The following is a 27,558-nucleotide window of genomic DNA, read 5'->3' as shown; positions in this document are numbered from 1 at the left end:
CAAGTGCCACTTTGTGTATTTGGCTTTATGTGGGCACCAGGCAATTAAACCTGGGATGTCAGACTTTATAATAAATGTCTTGTTTTTTTTCTTTTTTGTTTTTTTGAGGTAGGGTCTCACTCTAGCTCAGGCTGACCTGGAATTCACTATGGAGTCTAAGGGTGACCTTGAACTCACGGTGATCCTCCTACCTCTGCCTCCCGAGTGCTGGGGTTAAAGGTGTGCACCACCATGCCCAGCTATAATAAATTTCTTTAAGCACTAAGCAATCTCAACAGCTCCATAAATCATTATATTAATTGTTAAATGTTACAAGCATTCTCCTTAAGCTAAGCATGTGACAAAAATCTATAATCAATGTACTCAGGAAACTCATGCATGATGATTTCAAATCTGAGGCCTGAGCTACATAGTGAGTTCCAGGCCAGCTGAAGCAGAATAGATGTTGTCTCTAAAAACAAACAAATAAGCAAAAACACTACCCTTTAACAAGAAGTTATACTTCAAGTCTCAGCCATCTCAACTGGACAAGGAAAGGAAAGATGAAAAGATTCAAGGGAAGAAACAATAACAAAATATTACTTCACTTATGATTTGATTGTCATTACAGAAAACAAAAAAAAAATAGAAAATTATTAGAATAAGAAAGATTAGGGAGCTATAGATACTGCTCAGTGGTTAAAGGCATTTGCTTGCCAAGCCTGATGACCTTGGTTTGGTTTCCCAACACCCAGATGTACAGAGTGGTTCACTGAATCTGGAGATCACTTATAGTGGCAGGAAGTCCTGGTGCTTAGTCTCCCTCCCTCCAACATATGTATGTGTATTTTTATATATGTATGTACACACAGAGAGAGAGAGAGAGGGATAGAGAAAGAGAGAGAGAGGGGGAGAGAGAGAGGGAGAAAGCTTTGGAAACCCATGAAGGAATAAAAGGATACTAAAAAAGAGCAGAAAGAAAGCTAGGGGGAACACAGAAGAGGCCAAACACAGCATTATCCCCTCAGTTACTCAGTTCCCATGCAGAAAGAGGGGCTCAGAAACTGCTGCCAAAAGTAAGCCTGACAGAAGACAGGCAGTCCTAACCCCAGAATAGGCCCACAGCCCTCACAAGCCTCAAGCTCAGATACAAGTTTTGGAGAGACAGTGATTCCCCTGGTGGACTGGAGAGTGGGGATGCCATTTTATCATGGCTTATGACATACAGAGGAAAGTGGCCTGATGCTGTCTGTTGAAAGAATTTATTGTTAAAAACTGAGGCTAGGGAATATCCACAGGTCAGGTAACCTCAGTTTAGCCAGCCATGGCACTTGACTGACAGAAGACTTAAGGAGGCACCTGTGGAGAGCAGGAGGGCAAGACTCTGAGGGCTGAAGAGCAAAGGCTGGCTTTGGATAACAGGTATATAAACAGAGATGTCCCCACCCTCAATGACTGAAACCATCTCAACTGAAATTTACCCTACAGTTTAGAGTCTGTGATATCAAAATTTGGAGCTATCTGATATTCATTGCTGGAGAGCTGAGAACTCTAAAATTCCAGGAGTGTATTTAATAACCACAGTAGCATCCTTCTAGATATGTGATTAATACTCAGAAGGTTTTAAAAGTAAAAACAGAAAGTCCTCTGCCTGTATGAATCTCCATACTCCCAGTACACTTTGGAGAAAGCACTCATCTAGAATGGCACCTATGTAAACAGCTGAGTGTGGTCACACATATGTGTATCCCAGTCCTATGGGGAATAGAGACTGGAGAAGCACTGGGACTCCTGAAAAAGGCAAAGTGCCAAATCATTAAGGAAACATAGTGAGTAATGGAGGGGGACACCAAATGTTCTCCTCTGGCCTCCAAATGCACACACAAGGGTGATGTGCACATGGACACATACATACCATACCATGCATAATAACAAAAAGTACAAATATGAAACACTTAATTATAAGTAGATTTTGCTTAAATATGAAGAATACTTTCTTTACTCAATATTTAGTATTAAAAAAATTAGCTACTGATTTAATTGGCCACCATCATGAAAACAAATGATCATAAATAAATGTTGGCAGGGATGTGGAAAAAGAGGAACCCTTCTACACTGCTGGTGGGAATGCAATCTGGTCCAGCCATTGTGGAAAACAGTGTGGAGGTTCCTAAAACAGGTAAAGATTGATCTACCATATGACCCAGCTATAGCACTCCTAGGCATATATCCTAAGGACTCATCTCATTTCCTTAGAAGCACGTGCTCAACCATGTTTATTGCTGCTCAATTTATAATAGCTGGGAAATGGAACCAGCCTAGATGTCCCTCAACTGATGAGTGGATAATGAAGATGCGGCACATTTATACAATGGAGTTCTACTCAGCAGTAAAGAAAAATGAAGTTATGAAATTTGCAGAAAAATGGATGGACCTGGAAAGGATTACACTAAGTGAGGTAACCCAGGCCCAGAAAGCCAAGCGCCACATGTTCTCCCTCATATGTGGATCCTAGCTACAGATGATTGGGCTTCTGCGTGAGAATGAAAATACTTAGTAGCAGAGGCCAGTAAGTTAAAAAGGAGACATAAAGGGAAGAGAAAGGAAGGGAGGAGGGTACTTAATAGGTTGATATTGTATATATGTAAGTACAATGATTGTTAAGGGGAGGTAATATGATGGAGAATGGAATTTCAAAGGAGAAAGTGGGGGGGGGGATTAACTCGGGATTTTTTTATAATCATGGAAAATGCTAATAAAAATTTAAAAAAATTAGCTACTGATTTAGAAACAAAAGTCACATTTACAAAACATACCAATCCAAATACTATTTTTTAATAAAAATATATGCAAGCAGAGAGAGATAGAGAGAAGAGAGACAGACAGAGAGAATGGGCATGCTAGGGCCTCTAGCTGCTATAAACAAACTCCAGATGCATGTACCACTGTGTATCTGGCTTTACAGGGTACTGAGGAATTGACCTCAGGCCATTAGGCTTTGCAGGCAAACACCTTATCCCAAGCCCTCTCTCCAGCCCCAAATAGTATGTTTAACAAGAACTTTAAAATATGAACATATTACAAATTAGTTATATTTCTATTGATTTATTAAAAATATATTAGAATACAGGAGAAGATCATTATAGTGTCTTAAGAAGACATCGGAAGTTTGACAAAAACCCAGAAGTCATGATGAAAAAGATGAATAGATCTGAACACATAAAAACTGCAGGTTTTTGTATTATTAAAGCTACTATTAATCATATTTAACTAAATCTAAAAAAGATAAAAAATACCAGTTAAATATGGCACACTGAATACATAGACATACATTTAACTCATTCTCTCCTAACAGCCCACCAAAATGACAATTAATTGTCTTGTTTTAAAAATCATCAACCTACTAAACAAAGAGAAGAATGTAGGAGTGATCAGATACAAATAATAGAAACTGGAAAACAGATGGTAAGTTGTAACCCACTCAGAGGGCAAGAGCAGGCAGGTGGAAGCTGAGCAGGAAGAAAAGCAACAGATAAGCCTTCAAGGGGTCTGGATGGCAGCAAAGTGGAATGGGATTCATAGCAGACAAGCTGTAAATCCCAGGGGAATAGATTAGACGTCTAGATAAATGCCTCCTTTTCTCTCCTCTTTATGATTAAAAAAAAAAAATGCTTTAGTTTGTTTGGTGATTGTAATGCAGTATACTTTGTCCCAAGGTGTCCAGAAAGGATCTAAGGAGGAGCTACCATTCTAAAACTGACAAAATTAAGGAAAAGTTTATATCCTGAATGTTTGAAAGTTGTATAGCACAGGCTTCTTACTGTTTCCATGCCCTAGGATGTTTGTAGCAATGACTACATCTCCAGGCATGAAATCAGGAAAGTCAAAGCTGAATTATATGATTGGTCCAAGAAAAAAAATCTAAGAAATTATCCTGTCAACTCATCATACAGGTAAGATCTAAATCCCTACCCAGGCTCTCAGAGCTTATAGCTAATTTTAAGTGATTTACTCTTTACACAAATAACAAAGATCAGAAAAATTTCTAATGTGAAAATGCAAAACAAAAAGCACCTTGAGATAAACAAAGGGAGAGGAAAATTTTTTTAAAGAAAGGAAAAGAAACAGTAAATTACTCAATAACCCTTTTGAACAAGAAGTTACTCAAATCTAAGTAACACATTTCTTGACAGTAAGGTTTTTTTTGCATTCCATTTACTCTCAACTCATCGCAACAATGAAAGGATAAATAACTTTTTAAGAAGCCAATAACAATAAGAAAAAGCCTAGGTTCTAAAGTTAGCAAGGGAAAAGCTTAAGTTCTGTCTCCAAAGCTCTGCTCAAGGACCCTTAATCACATCCTGAGCACCGGAACAGTAGTATCCATTCTGTAGGACAGTATGACAGAACACAGGTAGTGTCCTAGAGGTACAAATGAAAATGTTAAAGAAGTGATCTCAACTTTCAAGAGGGACAATTCTGTCTTAAAATTTAATTTTTCCCTTCTAGACACCAAGTAAAAATGTGACAAATTTAGAATAAGAAGAGACATATAAATCATGGTCACTATTATATGTCTCACTGTAAAAATTCAATGGTTTTCAGCTTCCATGGAACAATAGAAGACAGGATAGCATTTTAAAATCTTTTATTTATTTCTTTATTTGACAGAGTGAGAAGGGGAGGGAGGGAGAGGATGGGTGTGCCAGGACTTGCAATTGCTGCAAATAAACTCCAGATGCAAACACTACCTTGCACATCTGATTTATGTGGGTCCTGGGGAATCAAACCTGGGTCCTTTGTCTTTATAGGCAAGTGCCTTAACTGCTAAGCCATCCCTCTAGCCCATGGATAACATTTTAAGTAGTGGCTCAGTACAGAAAAAAACAATCCTCAAAAGGAGGTGGTGGTAAGCATCAGATGTGTTCTATGTAGCATGAGGGAACACATATCGTAAGAAAAAAACTTACTTCTAAAATATAATCATATAACTTGTATGATACAGTTATATTATCAAAGGCATTCTCTTTTATCTTCATTAGTTGTACTCTGAAGTACAATCAAACAATGGTGTACATCCAAGTAAAGTAATTATTAGCACCTAGGTGCCTTAATTTTTATAGTTAATGCAAATATTATTATACCCAATGTTCCACATTTTCTAGCTATAATTAACTGGGTGTCATTATTCAACTGAAATAATATGAGTGTAAACCTACATGTGATCAGTAGGAGTGTTCCAGTCTCAATTTTCTCTCACAAACTCTTTTGAGACAAGGTTTTGCTAGGTAGCCCAGGATAGCCTCCAACTCAAGATCCTCCCACTTCAGCCTCCCTGGTACTGGAATCACACCTAGCTTCAAACAATGACATTTTAGGAGAATCTAGAAACTAACAAAGATATGCAACTAGAAGGACTTAAGTATGCTACTAAGCAGGCATTTTATTTATCTATTTGATATGAAAACCTTGTTTATGCTTTAACTTAGCACAATAAATTTACACTAAATTCCTCCTCTAAGGAATAAAGTGGGAATTTTCACCAACAGTGATCATATTTCCTACAAGTATTGTGCATCATTTCATACCCTCAATCCAATGGTTTTGTGTGTGTGTGTGTGTGTGTGTGTGTATATGTATATATATATATATATATATATATATATATATATATATATATACACACACATATATATGTATATATAAATGTACATATATATGTATGTATGTATGTATGTATGTATGTGTGTGTGTGTGTGTATATATATATGTATATATATGAAGGTTTATGGTAGTGAGTGTGTCATGACAGTATGAAAGAGCACAGTGTAGTGGACAGAAGTACCAGCCCTTAAGCCATACAATTCCAGTTCAAACCCTGGATGTTCTTTAGTGACATGATTTGAGCCTGGTTAGTGTTCACTTTCTTAACTGTAACAATAATGTCTGAAATCACAGTATTTGAGAATTGAGTTAATATTTGTCCTTAGCACCATGTATCTATCAATATTTGAAAATATTATGGTTATGGTTTATATTTATAAGTATAAATGTTATTTATAAAAGACAATACATTTATTCAAATGTATGCCTAGTTATCCATCCATCCAGTAGTTCTTAGATGACTATTTTCTCTCAGGCTCTATCCAGTACTAGGAAGTAGAGATATAAAAGAAAACAATCATTGGTTGTGGTGGTACAAGCCTTTAATCCCAGCAGAGTGCAGCCTGGGAATACAGAGTAAGTTCCAGGTCAGTCTGGCTAGAGTGAGAGCCTAGAAAAAAACCCTTCCAATTGGCAGATACTGAAAGGCTTAAAAGATTATTTCAGAAGTAAGAGTTCTCTTCCACCTCACTCCATCTTCTGCTTCTTCTGGCTTTCCCATACCAGGAGGAGGAAGGTCAGACAGAGAAGTCACCTTTATTCTTTCATATTACATAATCCACTCTACCAGGCAAGATATATTGGTTCTAAATTCAAATTATATTCCAAGTCTAACCCATTTTCATTACTAATAAACATTGCTAGAGTCTAAGACATTGCTTTATCTGTACTAGTGACGAAAGTATCCTATCAACTGGTTCCCATATGTCTGCTGCCTTCCAGATCACTTCAACAGAGTTAAGAAGTTTTACTTATTCCTTCTCCCACATTGAAACCCTCCAAAGGCTTCCTATCACACTTACAATAAATCCAAAATTCTTGTCTTGATTCACAAAACACCATTGACAGTCTGGCCTCTTGCTTCCTCTCATGTCTCCCTTCCTACCACCCTGTGTAGCCACACTCATCTGTACTACCTGAAATAAAAACATTATTTTAACCCATCAACTATTCTCCTTTGAACATTAAACATGTACTGAATGCTTACTGTGTGTGAGCACTGGGTACAGTGGTGAGTGAACAGGTAAGGTTACTATTCATACAGAGCTTAGAATCTAGTAGGAAGAGCCAATCAGTGATATGCAAGGAACTAACTGTGTGATGACAAATGGAGAAATGCTATAACAGTGAATATTTGTGAAATGAATCAAAATTCATACTGTAGGAGGAATTCATATCCTAAGGTGAATTGATACAGTATGAGGAACACATTAAAAGTGGAACAGCATGAAAGTTCTTGAAAGGAAGATAGAATGCCTGAATATGGTGGAAGTAAAAGGAACAATAGTTACAACTGAGTAGGGGAGCCTAACAAGGGCCTTATAACTAAAAGTCAGGAATAAACATGCTTACTCTGCTACAATAAGGGAATATGAAATTACCTATGCCTATAACTATAATTTATAAATACATTAAAAACAAACATCCTATGACCATAATTAAAGCCATTTTCCTCAAACAATCCCTGCCTCTTTCCTAACTAGGTACTACGCTAGAGAATAGAAATCACGACCTTTGTCCATGGAATTTATCAAATACTCTTTCTTCACTTATATTATCCCATAAAAGCAAATACTTCACCAAGTTTAAACTACTCCTAAAGTCAAAGTTTTGTGTTAAAAATTGTTTATTTCTTGAACATTGTGCAGTATTGTTTTCAGGAAATAACAAACTATATATGGTGGTGCACTCCTGCAATTCCACATCCAGAAGACTGAGGCACAAAGATCAAGAGTTTGAGTGAGTCTAGGTACCTAAATACAGCAAGTTTCAGGTCTGCCTGGAATACAGTGAGACCTTGCTTCAATATAGGCTGCAAATGTGACTTTCCAAGCATACATGGGAGCCCTGGGTTCAATCTCTAGGACCACAAAGCAATAACAAAATTAAAAATAAAAACACTTACATTAACCTACTAAAAAATTTCTTGAGCTTTGGGCTCTGCCGCTTCTATTTTTAGGTACACCTACTCTGAATTCCCAGAATTGCATGTTCCTTAGTCTCTAACTCTAAAACTTAATTGGATCTGAGACACAAGAAGCAGGTGTACTGATCTGTCTTACATTCCTAAAAAAGGCTTTGGAAACCAGTTGTCCATTTTTGTCTTGGATACATTAGAGAACGGACATGTAAAGGTAACAGAAGGTTCTCCAGACACAACTAGTTTCAGCACATCCATTAGAAAAGGCATTGATATTCTAAAAAGAAAAATCCAGGCAGCTGTGGTGGTGCACACTTTTAATTCCAGCACTGGAGAAGTAGAGGTAGGAGGATTTCTGTGAGTTGGAGGTCAGCCTTGGCTACATCAAGACCCTACCCAGCCGTACCCATGTAAAGCCAGGTGAAAAGTGGCACATGTGGCTGTAATTTCAACTTGTTGGCCACAATGAAAGGAAAAGTCAAGAGAATCTGGAAGTTAGAGGACCAGCTAGACTGGCACACATAAAGTGAAGCAGCAAAAACAAAATAACAAGGAAGACCCTGTGTCAAACAGGAAAACTTCATCTCACAGAGGGAGAAGACAAAGTGAAATTGTCCTCAACTGCAAACAGGGGCAGTGGCATGTGCACACATCATATACATACAGCTTCACACACATGCACGATTAAAAAGAAAGGTATTGGGCTGGAGAGATGGCTTAGTGGTTAAGCGCTTGCCTGTGAAGCCTAAGGACCCTGGTTCGAGGCTCGGTTCCCCAGGTCCCATGTTAGCCAGATGCACAAGAGGGCGCACGCGTCTGGAGTTCATTTGCAGAGGCTGGAAGCCCTGGTGCGCCCATTCTCTCTCTCTCCCTCTATCTGTCTTTCTCTCTGTGTCTGTCGCTCTCAAATAAATAAATAAAATTTTTTTTAAAAAAAAAGTATTTAAAAAAAAAGAAAGGTATCATTGTCATCTCCAGGTTCCTTTCTTTTTGCCTAATAGAAAATATTTTAAACCCTAACCACTTTTGTCTCAGGTTTCTAAGAAAAACAGTCATTTTTAGAACATTTGGCTTTAATTTTATATCATATTTTATAATATAAACTCTTACTTTCTGACACTGGCTATACTTTATTTGACATGTAGTATATATCAGAGTCCCAAGGAAGTTTATTAAATACACTCCCTTCATAGCGTTCTCCCTATGCTTCACACCCTCCAAGTTTTGATAAACTCAGAGAAAGAATAAGAGAGAGAAAGAGAACAGAAATATTTCACAAAAACTCCTGGACAGAGCAGTAACTTTTCTATTTCCCACATACCTAATCTCTGCCACCCTGTCACACAAAGAGGACACACACATAGAAAAGCATTTTCCACCACTCCCTGAAGAACTATTAGCTATATTTTTTAATTCTGACAAGAATTTCTAGAAAGCACTTCACTATCCTCTCTTAAACAGGAGTATTATTTTATCAGCTCAATTTCTGATTTTTCTTAATTTCCAAAAGACTTCCTTACAAACTTTCTCCAAATTCTGTTTTCTAAAATAATAATAACCCAAGCAAATTTGAGATGCATTAGATGCAAAATAAAGTATGGTTTCTATTGTGAGACTCAGAAATTCCCTAAGTTATTCATAACAGTCAACTGTTACTGTCAAAAGATGTTTAGTTTTCCTTTTCCCAACATGACTAAAATAGTTGAGATAGAAAATAAAGTACTAAAAAATGTCATTTATAAGAATTGAGGTCACCACACTTGAAGAACAACCATGCTTTATAACATCCAGGTTTGATGATGATGATGAAAGATGCAAATAAATCACTGCATACTGCAGGAGCCTACCTCATTTCCTTCACTGCTAAAGTTTTGCCTTCATGATTCTCTCAATTCAGTAAGAAAAGTAGTCAGTTTGTTAAGTAAGTACTATATACCAGGCTTTATGCTAAAATACCACATATATATGTATATATTACCTCATCAGTCCTGATGTTTATAAAGTATATAGTATTATAATTTACATGTTACAGCTCAGAAACAGAGGCTTAGAGGTTAAGAAATCTGCCCATGTTACATTGCTAGTGGAGGATTCAGCAGGGATTCAAACTCAAGATACTGTCTCTAGAACTAGTGCTATTAGTGATGATGCTGGCATAAGTTGTGATCATCTTGTCCATCTTTCTCTGCCTCCTGCCATGCTTCTAACCATGTTTCCATGTTGCTTCTGCCCCTACAATTAGTTTCAACTTTCACAATTTTATCTTTCATTCAGACCCATTCATCTAGAAATGCTAAGACAAACAGCACAGCAATAGTAGAGCCTACCACATATAAAACTTTGGCACACTTATAATTTAGGTCTGGAATATCCCCCAAATGCCCATGTGTTGAAGGCTTGGTCCTCAGGCTGTATCACTATTGGGAGGCAGTGAAACTCTAAGGAGATGGCCTTAAATAAGAAGTGAGGCCATTGAAAGTGTGCCCTTGAAGGTCATATTAGTGATATTGGTCCCTTCTTCCCTCTGCTTCTTAGTCATCATAAAGTAAGGATCTTTCCTCTATTATGCATTCTTGGCCATGATGCTCTCTGCCTTGCCACAGACCCTCAAACAATTGAACACCAATCTCTAAAACCATGAGCCAAAATAAATATTCTCATTCTCTCTCCCTCCCTTTTCAAGGTAGCCCAGGCTGACCTGGAATTCACTATGTATTATCACGGTAGCCTCAAACTCATAGCTATCCTCCTACCTCTGCCTCCCAAGTGCTGGAATTTAAGGCATGTGCCACTACGCCTGGCGTTTTCTCCTTTTTAAGTTGATTTTCTCAGGTATTTTGTCAGAGGCAGCAAACTAACATAGGCATGGCATATGGCACAAAATAACTAATCAATAATTGTACTCATGGATGACATACAGATAAAATTAAATGCAGATGAAGTACCCAGGGCTTTATTTACTCCCATATCAAACTCTAGGAGAAGGTACTATTTCTTGTACTGCCATTGTACAGGAGAGAAAAAATAAAATTAATTACCAGGTACAGTGAGTAGTGGATCCAAAGCTACTTGACTCCAGAGTCCTTGTTTATAACTCTTGTGCTACAATTTATAGAACCGATAAACAAAACATAACAATGTAATAAGTACCACAATAAAAAAGATTCACAGGATCCCATGGAAACCAAGGAAGGAACACTTGACCTAAATTGGGTACATAAGAGAAAACTTCTTAGAAGCTGTGCCTAAGGTAAATTCTACAGGAGTAACAGAAATTATCTTAAGTACAGGAATTAAGGGCTTAGAAACAAGAGAAGAAAAATTATGACCCTAGAAAAACTTCATGTAGCTAATTTACTGAAAAAAGCTCATTTATTGATTTATCATAGGACTTCTATTAGTATATTTTTCATTACTATAATGAAATACCTGAGGCTGAGCAACTTATAAAGAGATTTACTTAGCCCACAGTTCTGGAGACTCTGGTGAAGCTCTTTGGCTGTGTCACCTCATGATGGTCACATGAGAATGGGAAAGATCATGTGGTAAGGAGAGGAAGCCAGAGCATGAGGAAGGGCTGACCTTACTCTAATTAACAACCGTCTCAATAGTAACACAGGCTCCCATGAGAACTATATCAGCTCTTTCTATGGTGATGGCCCAATGACCTCCCATAGGTTCCAGCATCATTTGATATCACACTGAGAACCAACACATGAACCTGTGGAGACAAACCAGGGGCAAACTCTACAAGGCAATTTTGACAGTGAACAAGATGATAAATGAAAAATGCTTAGAATACCAACTGGCTCATATGCCATTAAGAAAGAAATTATTAGTTCCCTAAAATGAAAATCTAGACTGCCTAACAAAGTAATAGGAAGAAAAATACTCATTTAAAGATGTTTAAACAGGATACAGATAGAAGTTTTATAGAACACTTAAAACCCCAGTGTCCAACACATAACAAACATTTAATAACCTTTAATAAATTGTTTGGCATGTGTATGTGCGTGTGTGTGTGTGTAATGTGTATGGTATGGTGTGTGCATGTACTTGTGCTTACAGATGTGTGAGCCCTGTGTACATGGGTATCAAGCCAGAGGAGAATGTCAGATGTTCTCTTCTCTTCTTTCTCTCTCTCTTCTGTGTGGTTTCCTTGAGATGAAGGATCTCACACAAGCCTAGGGGTGCTGGCTGACCAACAAGACCCAGTGATTCCCCTGCCTGTGCTCCCATAAGACTGGGGTTACATGTATGTGTGTTGGGGATGGTCTCAGGCTCCCACAAGAACTCATGCTGGCCATCTCCTAGCCCCATGTTCAATAGATATTTTAAAAATATTTATATATGATATGGCTAGACTGTGGGTTGTTAAATAGAGGAATACACAATGAAAGCTGATGATAGAATTTAATTTCTAGTTAACACAGTGTCAGTGATAGCCAGTCTCCAGGATCACACAATAACCTTGAGACTGATTATTTTCACCCCTATATATTGTGTATATCATTCCCAAACTGTCATGGTTAATCTATGTGACTAAGGCATATAACAAAAGTGATGGAATGTCACTTCTGAGACTAGTTCATTTAAGATTTGCAGTTTCTATCTTAGGATTTCTTGGTTTAAAGAACCAAATGTGGCATAAAGAATAGCTATTGAGAAGTCCATGTAGTGAAGCAATGGAGCTTCGAGCCATTAGGCAGCAAAGAAGTGAGAACGTCCAATAGCCATGGGAGTAAACTCTGGTATCAATTCTCCAAATTCAGTAAAACCTTACTGACTGTGGAGCTAGTTTACAACTTCAGGATCATTCATGAGAAAACTTAAACTAAGACCACATGTTAAGTCACTCCCAGATTCTTGACCTGAGAAATTCATAAGATGATAAGCAGTTTGAAGTTTCTAATAATAACCTTAACTAGCAATTTGACTGGTAAGTAATATAGCAATTAATTTTAAGAAAAGACATGAAGAAAATATTTAATGGGATATTTAACTTCTGAAACTAAATATATCCATCTTTCTGTCTCCACACAGCACTCAGGCAGTAGTTGGCTCCTAGATTCAGGGAAGCTGCCTCATGACATTATTTAACTACTCAAACTAACTGTCAGCATAACTGTTTTCTGTACACTTTATCCTGTTTTGGTACTTGATCGTGTGAAGGAATCCAGACTCTCACTGTCAGTAAAATTAGTATAAGATCAAATAAATATTACTAATAGAAAAAAGCAGAAGCTATGTATGTGTTCACAGTGACCTTTATAATTAGAACATGTTTCTAAAGTACAAACTCTCCTGAGATTAAAAACCCTCACAAACTGTCCAGACACAATGCTCCTAAGAGATTTGGTTATCCAAATAAATTAAGGACTCCAGTGCTAGAAGAACACTAACAATAGGGGAAGTAGAAGGCAGGAATTGCTATTGTTTTCTGGGTATTTTAAGGAATATTACTGGATCTACTACATTACAGGAAATGTTTTTGTACTATGCTAAGCCAAATTCTAAGACTGTTTTGCCTTGCAAAAGGAAATGAGGCTAGAAAATGAAAAATTTTAGCCTTGACCTTTCTGATAGTTCTGTCCCATTTAACTTCCCTGGTCTTTTAAGATTCCTCTAGATCCTCTTGTCAATATATATGCGGGTCAGCCATCATTACAGCTTTAGCTATATCTGCATTACTTCTTCATTTGCATTTCTGTCTATAACTACACTTTCAAATTCTATAGTCACAGTTCCAACTGGATACAAAAACTTCCATGTGACTATGAAACAAACATTTCAAATATAGCATACTCAAACACTAATAAGAACTCATTAACTTCACCATGAATCAGCTATGATTCTTTCAATATTTTCTTAGGATGACTGAGTTATCAATCACCTAATCTACCAGCTCCCTATAAATTTTAGAACTAACCTTAGTAGTCTTTAATTTCACCCAGGATTCTATTCTTTTAATTCATTATTTCATATATTTGTGTTTCAGTATTTATAACTGATTTCTTTTGTATAACATAGATTTGGGTCTTTAAAAAAAAATCGTGTGTGTGTTTATATGTTTACCTGAATGTGTATGTATATCTTTATTGAGGCCAGAAAACAATCTCAGGTGTCATCCTCAAAAATGCTGTTTACCTCCTTTAAGACAAGGGCTCTCATTGGTCTGGAATCCACTAATTAGTCTACAATGGTTGACTAGTGAATCCTAAGGATTTTCCTGTCTGTGCTTCCCCAGCGTTGGGATTATAGGCCAGAACATTTTAAAATATGAATTCTGAGAATCAAACTCAAAGCTTCATAATCACAAGGGCAAACATATTACCAACTGATCTCCCCAGCCCCCAGGAAAATATATTATAATAATCTATCAATTGGGGTGCTCAGATTATTTACATTTAATGCAATTTTGATATAGTTAGATTAAATACTATATCTATTTGTCCCATATAGCCTTTGGTCCTGTTTTGACAAAGGTACCAGAAAAAAATTTTAAATCTTGACATAAATCTCAAAGCTGATCAAAATGAACTCAGTTATGGCTGGAGCACAATAAACAAAACAGGATTAGCATTTAAGAATTAGGTTCTTATAGGATTCAATAGTGGTTTTTGCTAGTAATTTTAAATGATGTAAATCATTTAAGTACAGTCTTACGTGACATGCTTATTTAAGACTTAATTATTGGCATTAGTTCTTTGAACATGAATCTCTTACCAGATTCATGTCCAGCTAATACCAGGAGAGAAACTCTGGAAAAACCTTTATGTATTACAAAACAAGGACATAGAATCCCAGCTCCCTCCTTCAAATAATATACATTTCTATGTCACACTATTGTTGCTTCTGGTCAAAGATTGTTTAAAAACATACTGAGTTAATTGTAAATCTGAATGATTTCAACTGTTTTAGGACATTAAAGTACACTTTTCTATTTTCTAAATTTAAGTATACTTTCATAAACTGAAAACATACATCGTTTTTTCTGATAAAAGATTCAGATCTTCAGATAACAGCCCAGATGAATTCATAATAATACTGAGGCCTTAGTAGTTAATATGAATTCTCATGCCAAAAATTCATTCATATATTTCTCATGATATTTAGAGGAGATGGGGTTAAAACTCACTTTGAGAGATATATGGCAAGACACAACTTAAAAATACATTAGAATCAGGCATGGTGGCGCACACCTTTAATCCCAGTACTCGGGAGGCAGAAGGTAGGAGGATTACCGTGAGTTCAAGGCCATTCTGAGACTACATAGTGATTTGCAGGTCAGCCTAAGCTAGAGTGAGACCCTACCTCAAAAAAACAAAAAACAACAACAACAACAAAAACATTAGAAAGTGTTCTTATTTAAGCATGAACAGAAAGGAAAAATATATTTGCTTCTAAATGTTAAAGATATTATTCTCTGACTTCAACTATAAAGCATAATAGCAAAGGGTGAAATTAAATACAGAACATTATAAACAGTTTATTTATTTATTTTTATTCTTATTTTGTTAGTATTGATTTTTAATAGCCTTAAAATCATATGTTTCCTATATTAAGAAGTTAATTTATTTTCAGGGAAAAGCAAGCTTTTCAGGAGATATTATCATATGTAAGTAGTAGAGTGGGTCAGAGAAAGGTGAAATTTCAGTTCTAAGTATGGGTAATGGTATCAATCAGTACACAGGAATGGAACCAAAAGTTGTCTTTGATGGATAAAGAGAATGTAAAGGATGATATAAGATTAATACATCATTTTATGGACAGATGAGAAGAGGGATGTTAGTATGAGTAAGACTCTGGTTGTTCATCCAAGCATAGACAAGACAGTGTTAGATGTCTTTAGTACCAGAGAAATTGAGTGCAGGAAAAGAAAGTTCCACTTCTTAAGCTCCAAGGAGTAAATGAGAGAACAGGAAGGAAAGAAGTCAGAGTAAGATCTGACATAAAAGAACCATGGACCTGGGGCTGTTTCTAATATGAGACTGCTTTGCTCTTAGGGGTCAACTTGAAGAATACCAGCAGTCAGAACCAAACCAACAGTTGTCCTCATTTATCAGACTTCATGCAAAACAAAACTCTGAAGTAGTCATGCAGATCTTGTCAAATAGAAATGCTCTGTAGAAATTTCCAATTGTCATGAAAATCTTGGAGATAACCACCTTGTATGTAAATGCATGTGAGATAGGACAAAAAGTTTTGAATGGAAAGGCCTTTCAAACTTGTGGATCAGTTAAAAAGTTAATTCCTCCAGATAGCCACATGATTCCTTCCTTCATTTCTGTCAATTCTATTCAAGCTTCCCCTTATCAGCAAGGCTCTCTTTGACCTTCCTAGCTATAACAGTTAGAGCCACACAACCCCACTTCTTCCTTGATGTATTTTTCCTCTGAGCACTTATCACCACATGCCCACATACTTATTTATTGATTGCTTGTCTCCACATAAAGCACAGACTCAGGCATTTTCTTTTATTCCTTGCTGTATGGCTAGCATCCAGAGAAGCACTGGCACACAGTTGGTGCTGAGTCAAATACTCACTATTGAGTAAACAATGTTGAGTAAACAGTGACCTTAACATGGGAAAAATAAGCAAGAAAGGTTTTATTTTGTTTTGTTTTGTGGTACTGGGGATCAAACCTAGTGCCTTGACCACTGAACCACAGCCCCCATCTAGCAGGAAAGATTTGTAACACACTTGTCCTGTTTTTCTATATATTTGACCAGGACAACAGTTTTGTAACCTTTTCTAGTCAGGTCAAAAGGGTTCACTTCTGTTTAACTAAAACAACAAAAGGCTAGGCTTTAACACAGCCCTCCTGTAGAGACACTCCTTCCGGCCTTTTATTTTTAACTTTCTGAGACATTGATAGCAACATCTGGTATTGATAGGAAATCCTCAAATTTTCTAAGAATTTGGATCAGTTCATTAAAATAATCATGGTAGCAAGCTAATAAAAATTACCATGGGGGCTGGAGAGATGGCTTAGCGGTTAAGTGCTTGCCTGTGAAGCCTAAGGACCCCGGTTCAAGGCTCGATTCCCCAGGTCCCACGTTAGCCAGATGCACAAGGGGGCACACGCATCTGGAGTTCGTTTGCAGAGGCTGGAAGCCCTGGCGTGCCCATTCCCTCTCTCTCCCTCTATCTGTCTTTCTGTGTCTGTCGCTCTCAAATAAATAAATAATTAAAAAAAAAAATTACCATGGAAGTTTATTCTGGGAATGGATGAACAATGTCTTGGAACCTTACTACTGATTCTTCTGGATCTTTGAGTGCTCCTGCTGTTAATGAGATGGTCTTTTTGAATTCTAATTGGATTAAGAGCCTAAATCCTGAACTGTATAAAGTTCATAGTTTTAATTATGTTTAAAATACTGTTCATAGAATAAGACCTTAAAAACAACTGACACCTTTTAAGAAATGTAATACAATGTCATTTTTTATTTTGAAGCTAAAACATTTTTAGAGATAAAAATGTGCCAGGTGTGGTGGTGCATGCCTTTAATCCTAGCACTTGGGAGGCAGAGTTAGGAGGATAGCCGTAAATTCAAGGCCAGCCTGAGACTACATAGTGAATTCCAGGTCAGCCTGGGCTAGACAGAGAGAGTACCTACTTCAAAAGACTGGAAAAAAAAAAGATAAAAATGTTAAATTTGGGTAATGAAAACTGATTAAGAATACTTTTCAGTTAAGAATGAAAGTGATGTGTTTTAGATATTTTCCACACTTTTTGGAATGGGTTACTTTTTGTTAGTTTGTTCTAACACATTTCTTTAAAGAAATGTGCATTTAAATATACAATATTACACTGTTGTGATAGTTTCCACTTTATGATGCTATTACAATAAAAGTAGTCAAATCTATCTTTTATATCACAACTTCATGCTTCATGGAATACACAGAACACTTTTACAGTTGATGGCTATTTTTATTATTTTTACAGTGGGAGTTTGTTTTGGCATAAAGAGTAAGTTGAGGGTTTGAGAGATGGCTCAGTGGTTAAGGCAATTGCCTGCTACACCTGACAGCCTAGGTTTGATTCCGTAGTACCCATGTGAAGCCAGATGTACAAAGTGGTACAAGTTGCTAGAGTTTGTTTGCAGTGTCAAGAGGCCATGGTGTTTTTTCTCTCTCTTCTCCTTGTAAATAAATAAATAAAAATATTTTAAAATAAGTTGAATTCTACCTTTTTTCCTTTAAATTGCAATCCTGCTAACTTGTTACCATTTTCCATATTTTCTCCACTAACTAGAAATGATAAATTAATTTAAGTTTCTCTAGATTCTATATATTTCTAGGCTCAACTCATAAATAAATAAGACATATCATGGGGAAATAGGTGCTACTGATATTGAATGCATATTAAGAAGAGAATTTCGGCCGGGCATGGTGGCGCACGCCTTTAATCCCAGCACTCGGGAGGCAGAGGTAGGAGGATCGCCTTGAGTTCAAGGCCACCCTGAGACTACAGAGTTAATTCCAGGTCAGCCTGGACCAGAGTGAGACCCTACCTCGAAAAACCAAAAATAAAAAAATTAAAAAAAAAAAGAAGAGAATTTCTCATAGAAATTAAAACCACTGGGTTATATAACTACATACATATTTCTAGAGTTGAACAAAGTTAAAGGACATGCACAAAACTTGAGTTTCTTATTTGATTTTCATTAAACAGCAATTGCTCCAGAAAAACTGTCACATATTCAAGGATTCTTATATAGCCTTAATAAAAGGTTTGTAGTCTTTGGTTCTATTTTCATCTAGAGGCTCCACTTTTGTCTATTAAGCTTAATATAAGGTATTATTCTACACTGAGTTTTTCTGTTACATTTATCAGTTGGTTATTGCTGATATAGGAATGTCCTTATTTGATGAGACTAGTAGTACAGAAATGAGAAAGCAAAGCAGGAAATCCTTGCTAACTGATAATAAACTGTTTGATTTGAAATTAAAATGGAGAATGTAGACTTTTATTATGAAAATAAAATAACTATGTGAGGTCGAGTCTTTTTGAGCAGATTCCCATGTTCATTTCTTCTATAAACCATGGCAATACTATGAGGCTATGATATTTCACTATGCATTGGAGAAGAAAGGCATTTAAAAGAGAACTGGGGAATAAATTTTTCTAGTTTATCCTGTCCCCTTTTATACCTTTGGCAGTATGTGTCATCTACCTCGAGGAGACAGTAGTTTTAGATACCTCATCCAAGTCATTCCAACACATTAAGCTTGGTTTTACTAAAAAAACAATGGATCCTATTTTTTTATTTTATTTTTTGGTTTGTTTTTTTTTTTTTTAGAGAATGAGCATGCTAGTCTCTTGCCAGTGTAGATGAAATCCAGGCACATGTGCCACCATGTGCATCTAGCTTACATGGGTTCTGGGGAATAGAGCCTAGGTCCTTGGGCTTCCCAGGTAAGTGCCTTAACTGAAAACCAATCTCTCCTGTCCTGGATCTTATTTTTTTTTGTATAATTTATTTATATAAGCATGTAAGTGTGTGTGTGTGAGTGTGTGTGTGTGTGTGTGTTTGTATGATTATATAAATAATCATGTATAAACTTAACACATAAAATTTCATTATTGGGACCAAAAAATTGTAGTGTATGAGAAATCAGCTTTCTAGAGACAAGCATTCACCTTGTGACTATATCCTGAGAAAACAATTAGTTCATACCTCCATTCCTCTGTAATGGATTAAAACAAAATCAATAGCTGCTTATTGAAATAAACCGAAGTATACCTACATTTCTGGTATTAAACTATGATAAACAATATTATGTTCACTATTCATATAACTCCACTGTTATAATTATTTGAAAGAAATAGATATTTCATTTCTCTATGTAAAATTGGACATAATACTATTACAAAGACAGTTTTTTCTTTTTTAAAATTTTTTTAAAATATTTTTTTGTTTATTTTTATTTATTTATTTGATAGTGACAGAGAGAGAAAGAGGCAGACAGGGAGAGAAGAGAGAGAATGGGTGCACCAGGGCCTCCAGCCACTGCAAACAAACTCCAGACGTGTGCGCCCCCTTGTGCATCTGGCTAACGTGGGTCCTGGGGAACTGAGCCTCGAACCGGGGTCCTTAGGCTTCACAGGCAAGTGCTTAACCGCTAAGCCATCTCTCCAGCCCAATAAAGATGAATCTAAAAATGAAGAATGCTTGACACTCTATTTTAATATACTTAAGAGATTAGTTATATTTCAATGTTCAAATTTAGTATTTCAAAATTCATATGGCTCAATCATACAAAAGAAAAGTTGTTTGCTAATATTCATCTAAACTATGAACTGAATTTCCATTTTCATGTCAGTCAAGGGAGGGAGGCTGAAAGCCACTTAATACAGTGGGAAAATGCAAGTCAAGAAAGTAAGACTGTAATTCCAACTTCATCTTAAGTAATCAGGCATTTGCTTTCTGCAGCTGATTTTCTCAGTTGTCCTTGAGCAATTGGAAGAAAAGCAAAACTACTGAAGAAAATAGCAATAGCACCAGTAATGGTCATAAAACAAACTGTATTCTGAAGCTAAACTATAAAGTACTAATTCCAACATTATAGATAGTAAAACTAATCCAATAGTGTGTTAACTATTTAACAAATTAAAATCACTTTTTAAAATAAGTAAAGCCTCTATCCATTTGAAGATTTACCTCTGCTCTACATGAGCAGTACTAAAAATGTGTATATATCACATTATTACATTATCTGGTATACATAAGACATAGGGATGCTTATTTGGTCAATAAAACAAAAAAAATACCATTCTATAGGTTCTTAAAACATAACATTTATCTCTAAAAAGTAAATTAAATTATGGCCTACTTCATCTATAATAGTATATATAGTTTTGTAATCAAAATTATTTTCCTTTCATACATACTGTTCAGAAAATCATCAGTGAGGTCAGAAGGTCATGTTATATCCATTCTATAATTTAGGAAAGACTTTGTCTAAGGTTAAGTCCAAATTTAGAAATCAAAAATTCCTGGACCTGAAGATCAGAGTTTTCCCCACTATCCCTTTGTGCATGTCCTTACTGGGTTGTTGTTTTTCATTGGATAGACATGTATAATGACCTGAGCTGAACACTTACTTACACGGAGGACCTAGTTTCTAGTTATGGCTTCATTATCCTCTGTCATTTATTTACTTTTTAATGTTTCTTGGAAATATTATAGATAGTATAGGACTGAAAAGATTCTAGAGATCTAATTCAATAATTTTACAAACATATGATAAATATGTTAACTTATTTGATAAAGGTCACATTAGGTTTTGGCACCTAGGATCAGGACCCAGGCCCCTTGTTTCTTGTCAAGTTGGTGTTTTCACTATAATTTACTGCTTTTTAAGTAATCTTTTTTTTTTTTTTTTTTTGAGACAGGGCTTATGTAGCCCTGAAACTTGATATGTAACCAAGGGAAACCTTGAGCTCCTGATTCTCCTGACTACATCCTGAGTGTTCTGATTACAGGTATCACTACCACACCCAGCTTTATGCAATGCTGGGGAAGCAGACTTAGGGCTCTGTATATGTTAGGCAAGTACTCTACCAACTAAGCTATATTCTCTACCCAAGTTGAAAGATTATTGAAAACTGATACCCGCTGTCATTTTTGACTAAGATGCTATTACCAAATGAAGGCCTTATGCTTCACGGCACATGCTGCATATAAAGAATTCACTCCTCTGGGAACTGAAAGTAGGACGAGGCATTATGCATTTTTAGGGAAGGTAGACACTCAATTTTCTGTAGTTGGGATGTGAAAGGTAACATGACTACAACAATGGGATGACACTAATATTGCCAAAATTGGCTCTAACCTTGAAGATCTGGCATATGAGATATTTGTTTGCTTTTGTTTTTTCTGAGACCTTGTGTCATTATGTAACCAGGCTGGCCTCAAGCTCTCCATCCTTCAACCCCAGCCTATGGAGTGCTAGAATTATAGGCATGAGCCACCAAATCTGGCTTCTTACCACCTCCTCTTTTTGCCATTTTCGTTTGTTTTTCTTTCCCTGAGACTTCATTGTCAGTTGCAGTCTTCTGTGACAGGACACAGAGGAGTAGGCCACCCTCTTAAAGGGCCTGGACCCTTACTGCTCTCCAGTTCAGCCTCTCTATAGCCTATCCTTCTCCTCCTCAACTGTGCACCAATGCCAGTAACTCTGGTTCCAGGCTTCCTGGAGGAAGGAGGAAGGAAGAAAGAAAGAAGAAGAAACTTGGGAGGTCTCACTGAGTTAATAGGTCTCCCAGAAGAGTATGACAATGAGACTCTGTGATTCTAGGTAACAATTAGCTCCTGTTGACTTACTGTGAGTATAAGAGTCACTTTTACCTGGCTTCATTTGTCTCAAGTACATATGTCCTGTGAAGTCTTCACTCACAATCACAGATTCTTAAACATCAAGGATAAAAATCAACTCCTAGACATAAAGAGTGAGAAAGCCCAGGAGGGCACCTTAAAACATTCAAGGAATCAGAATCAGATATGGATGCAGGATGGGCTGTGTACAGTCCACCTCTCTTATACAGCCAAGGAGCCAGATTCCTAAAAGAGGTGACAGGCTATCAAGCTTCTTTCATGTTATGCCCAGTGCTCTTTGCACAACACTTTCATAGTTTCCCATAAAGAAAAAATATACAATCACATTTTATTGCCAACAAACACAATTCTTTATTCATGTATGAAGAATCTGTACTGACTACTGACAATCTAGGTTCCTAGATTATCCACAAGAGAAACCTTTAAGATCAGATATTTTTTGAATTACAGTGCTTGAAAATTTCACAAAGGCTATGAAACTATTCCCCAATAAGAGTATTGCGTGTATAAAATGGGTTTTAGAGTTTAAGATCCCCCATGAACAGATCATTTGCATTATACTGCTAATTTATTCTACAGTAAACCACATATACTTAATCTACCAGCCAGTAATGTGTTTTTCCCAGAGCCACAATTTGACATTTGTTACTTTTCCTAAAATGAAGGTCAGTAATTGCTTTCCACAAATAAGTATTTTGGTCAATAGAAAACATGTGCATGATGTATGTAAAGATGTAAAATATATGTCTCAGATAAGTTCTGTTTGATACTATAGAATTTTTTATTCATTAAATGTGGACAGCGCACATACATACACACAAGCATACATTGTTTTTGCTTCTGTCAAGTCTATCAGTTGCACTTCACCTTGATTTTTCTAGTATTATTTCACATACCTTCCCACCTTTGTGTCTTCCTACTTACCACATGATTTTAATTTTTTATTAAATTATAAATGGAGTTATGATTTAAGAAGGATTTATTTTTCAAAACATTCATCACATTTAAAATGAGAAATATTTAGGATGAAAATGACATATTTAGAATAGTACTGCTTCCATTTTTCATATTTTATTTTACTTTGCTATTCTAAAATGCTGAGGATTGAACTCAGGGCCTCATACATACTAAATAATGAACTCTGCTACTGAGCTGCCTTTAGTCCTAATATTCTAAAATGTTAACTCTTCTATAATGGACTTTGTTTTTCAACATTTTTTTACTAAGGTAGACTACATGTATTATAAAATCCTAAAATATGATCAGCATTGACAGTACATTCACTTTAAAAATCAACTTGCTTCAAGTTCTTTGTGGGAGCAAGATAACAAATTGATTCATTTGGGAGTGACAGTCTGGCAGAAGGCAACTGGAAAACAGCAGGGTTAGAAATAAGGACATAAGATATTTTAATCATATAGATAAAGAGTGACTGGGTTTACTAAAAAAGAAAAAAAAAACAAGGAAGCAAGAAGAATAAAACAGGCTGGAGAGATGGCTTAGCACTTGCCTGCAAAGCCTAAGGACCTAGGTATGATTCCCCAGTAACAACGTAAGGCAAATGTACAAGGTGGTGTATGAGTCTGGAGTTCATTTTAGTGGCTGGAAGCCCTGGCATGCCCATTTTCTCGCTCTATCTGCCTCTCTCTCTCTTAAATAAATAAATAAATACAAATAGTTAAATTAAAAGAGCAAAACTGATATTACTGTAAAGACCAGAAGCAATTAGTATGTAAAAGAAACAAAAAGAATAATTGAAGAAATTTTTTATACTTTATTTCTATTGGTGTTCTCTAAAGGTTATTCAAGGTTATTTTTATTGTTTTGAACCAGACAAAGGTAAGTCACATTCCCTGCCTCCTCAAAGCAGAGACACAGCAGAATTCAGACAATTTAGCAGTTACCTAAATCCTTAAATTTTTGGTAGCTAACTAACAATACTGATATAATTTATTTGATTTTAAAATCTTATTTTAAAAATAGCACAACTGATTACTATTAGAAAAATTTCAGTGCCAGGTTGGGATACCTTTCAGTGAGTTACTGGCCAGGGAGGTCCCTGATGCCCCCAAAACATTGTAGACTATTGCCAATGCTCTTGGTTTCCCAACAGAAATAAATGGTAAAACCTATTGCCAAAAACTCCACAGGCTTGGGCTGCAGAACACTGAGAAATCAAGCCACAGCTGAGCTGAAAGCTTCCTCTCTGTTGACTGTCAGGATGGTGGAAAGAGGTATGCAGCCTGTTGGGGGTGAAAAGTCATCAATCACAGTGTTAACCAGAAGTGGACCCTACAACCTTTATGGCTGACATCCAAGCCTAATACGTCAACTGGTACAAAGGTGGCATTTCCATTATAGATGAAACCAACTGCTTGTCATAAGCTCTAGGTAGTCTGGGTAAATGGATATAGTATGCCCACCAAACTACCCTCTAAATACATTAATGCTCCTCTCACATTTGGTTAGACAAGCTTCTCTTTTCAAATAGTAGTGACCACTGGGGTTACTCAAAACTCACCAAAGTGCTCAGAAGTGACAGTAGAGTGTTTAGGACTAAATAAGATATCTCTATCAAAACCTCCAATGCTCAGGGTCCATTGTAGAAGAGGTAGCAGAAAGAATATAAGAGCCAAAGGAATGGGAGGAGTGCTTACAAACACTGTCTTTCAGATACAAAGTGGCTTGGTAGGCATGAGCTCACAGTGGCTTAGTTGATGCAATCTACATAAGACCTGCATAATAGGAGAGAAAAAAAATGATGACACCAAAATAGAAGAGAAACTAGTAGAAAGAAGAAGGAATTCAGTGGAGGGAAGATTGGGGAAGGAAGAAAAGGAGGGTGGCAGGAGGGGATTATGATCATGGTATGTTATTTATATTTATGGAAATCGACAATAGAAAGTTAAAAAAAATTAAATGATTTAAACATTTACTGCACTGCTTTCCAGTCTAGCTGATTATTTACTTGGCTTCCTGATATAATTTGATTTTGAAAGCTGATCACCGCATAAATAGTGATTTTTCAAATCAACTGCATAAAGGTTCCAACCAGTATGAAATATGTTGTAACTTTCCTGAAAAAAAAACATAACACATATATATGAAAATGTAATAACGAACCTTATTACTTTCTCTGCTTGCTTAAAAAATTAACTAAGGGGCTGGAAAGATGGCTTAGTGGTTAAAGCACATACCCGTAAAGCCAAAGGGCCCAGGTTCAATTCCCTAGTACCCACATAAAGTCAGATGCACATGTATCTGGAATTCATTTGCAGTGGCCCTGGTGTTCCCATTTTTTCTATCTACACCTCTCCCCCTCCCTCCCTCCCTCTCCCTCTCCCTCCCTCTCTCTCTCTCTCTCTCTCTCTCTCTCATAAATAGAAATATTTTAAAATAACTTAAAAAAGAAGAAAAACCACAAAATCCAGAGATATTTTTTGCATGTACAAACATAAATGTGTAGAACTGTCTTGAACAACCCAGATTTTTGTTTGTTGATTTTGTTTTTCAAGATTGAGTCTCACTCTGTCTATCCCAGGCTGATCTGGAGCTCACTCCCAGGCTGGCCTAGAACTCACAGTGATCCTCCTACCTCTGCCTTGTGACTCTGGGATTAATGGCATGCAGTACCACATGGGCACTCACAACCTTCTGATATAAACACATAAATAACCTTTTTTTCATAAAAAGTAATATAAAGACTCTTGATGCTTTAAGCTTACTGGCTATAAGGTAATATTTGTCTTACTTGTATATATAGTTTAACGACTGGTGAATTTCCTAATCAAAACTGTAAAAATAGATTACAATTCACTAACAAAAATTATTGCTAAGTATGTATGAAAATGTTGTAAGTAAACCTGTTACTTTGTAAGGTAATTAAAAAATAAAATTTACGGTTGATGGGGCTAGAGAGATGGTTTAGTGGTTACACTGCTTCCCTGCAAAGCCATAGGACCCAGGTTCAATCCCCCAGGACCTCCGTAAGCCAGATGCACAAGGTTGCACATGCATCTGGAATTTGTTTGCAGTGGCTGAAGGCCCTGAAGCACCATTTTATTCTTTTCCCTCTCTCTCTCTATCAATTAATAAATAAAAATTAGGGCTGAAGATATAGCTCAGTTAGTAGAGTGCTTGCCTAGCATGCACAAGTCCCTGACTTCAACCCCTAGGTACCACAAAAAAAAAAAAAAAAATTACAAAGTTGTTGAGGATTATAGTACTTCAAATTTAAAAGGTACAGAATAGTATTAAACATGCTACTATAATATTTATTTTTAAATTGAGTAATTTATGAAGGAAAGTTCTTTTAAGGGCCTTACTTGATTCACCAAAGGTTCAGTTCAAGCTGAACCAAATTTAGAGAAGAAAATACAATCTGAAGTGAATCCCAACATACAATTAATGTCACACAAAGAGGGTTAATGGAAGATGTATGGAAAATAAAATTATGAAACTAAAATTTACCAGAACTCTCCAAAAGTTATTTGATTCAATTTTTTAGGGGAGGATACTTTTAAAAAATGCATTTTCAGCTGGGCGTGGTGGCGCACGCCTTTAATCCCAGCACTCGGGAGGCAGAGGTAGGAGGATCGCCATGAGTTCGAGGCTACCCTGAGACTACATAGTGAATTCCAGGTTAGCCTGACCTAGAGTGAGACCCTACCTTAGAAAACAAAACAAAAAAAAAAAAAATGCATTTTCATTTGTGCTTGTCAGGGGTAAAATGAGATTAAAAGCACACTAAAGGAGAAAAATAATTGGTTGGTTGCTGGCAGTTGAACCCAGGACTCACATACTAAAAGAACATGCTCTTACCTTGTGCTATATTCCCAGAAAAAAATAATATTTTTAAATGCATTCTTTGATGAAAGGAGTAACATGCATCTAAAATATTAATTTACTTTCAAAGGAAAGAAAAATAACCTGGAGAGACTCAGGATTAAAGCTACTCACAATCATAAGAATATTAAAAATTTGAAAATGACAGAAACCAAGAGTGACAGCCAGTCTCAATAAAATGTCTTGCTTCAGTCATTAAACAGTTCTTTAAAAATGAATAAAAATAATAATTAATATCTCTAGCAATTTCAATTTATAGACACTAGATGCACTTTAATTCCTTAAAAGTATAACCCAGACACTAAATATCCCAGACACTAGATAATCAAATTTTTAAAAAAGACTACTTATCTTTTTGTCTCTTAATGATCACTAACCAACCCAAACAAAATCAACTCCTGGAGGTCGCGGGAATCCCAGAAGGCATTTTCGCAAAGAGTAGCTGCCCCAGACGCCCGCCCATAAACCCACAAGCCCGGCAGAAAGCTGTGACGTCACGGCGGAGCCGCCCGCGCCCCGCCCCTCCCGGCCCGGCCGGCCGAGCGCTCGCTCTTCAGCCCGCGCGGGGGCGCCCACCCAGCAGG

The 27,558-nt window shown here is 36.6% G+C and overlaps 1 protein-coding gene across 1 annotated transcript in view; it reads right to left on the bottom strand.

Moving 5' to 3' along the window:
- Rb1 (RB transcriptional corepressor 1) overlaps positions 1-27,558 on the bottom strand; it is a 199,842-nt gene that overhangs the window by 30,078 nt on the left and 142,206 nt on the right. The gene's annotated exons all lie outside the window — the stretch shown is intronic.

This window comes from Jaculus jaculus, chromosome 3 (assembly GCF_020740685.1).
Source record: "Jaculus jaculus isolate mJacJac1 chromosome 3, mJacJac1.mat.Y.cur, whole genome shotgun sequence".
In the NCBI taxonomy this organism is placed as follows: Eukaryota; Metazoa; Chordata; class Mammalia; order Rodentia; family Dipodidae; genus Jaculus; species Jaculus jaculus.
This window is presented reverse-complemented; position numbering and strand designations above follow the sequence as displayed.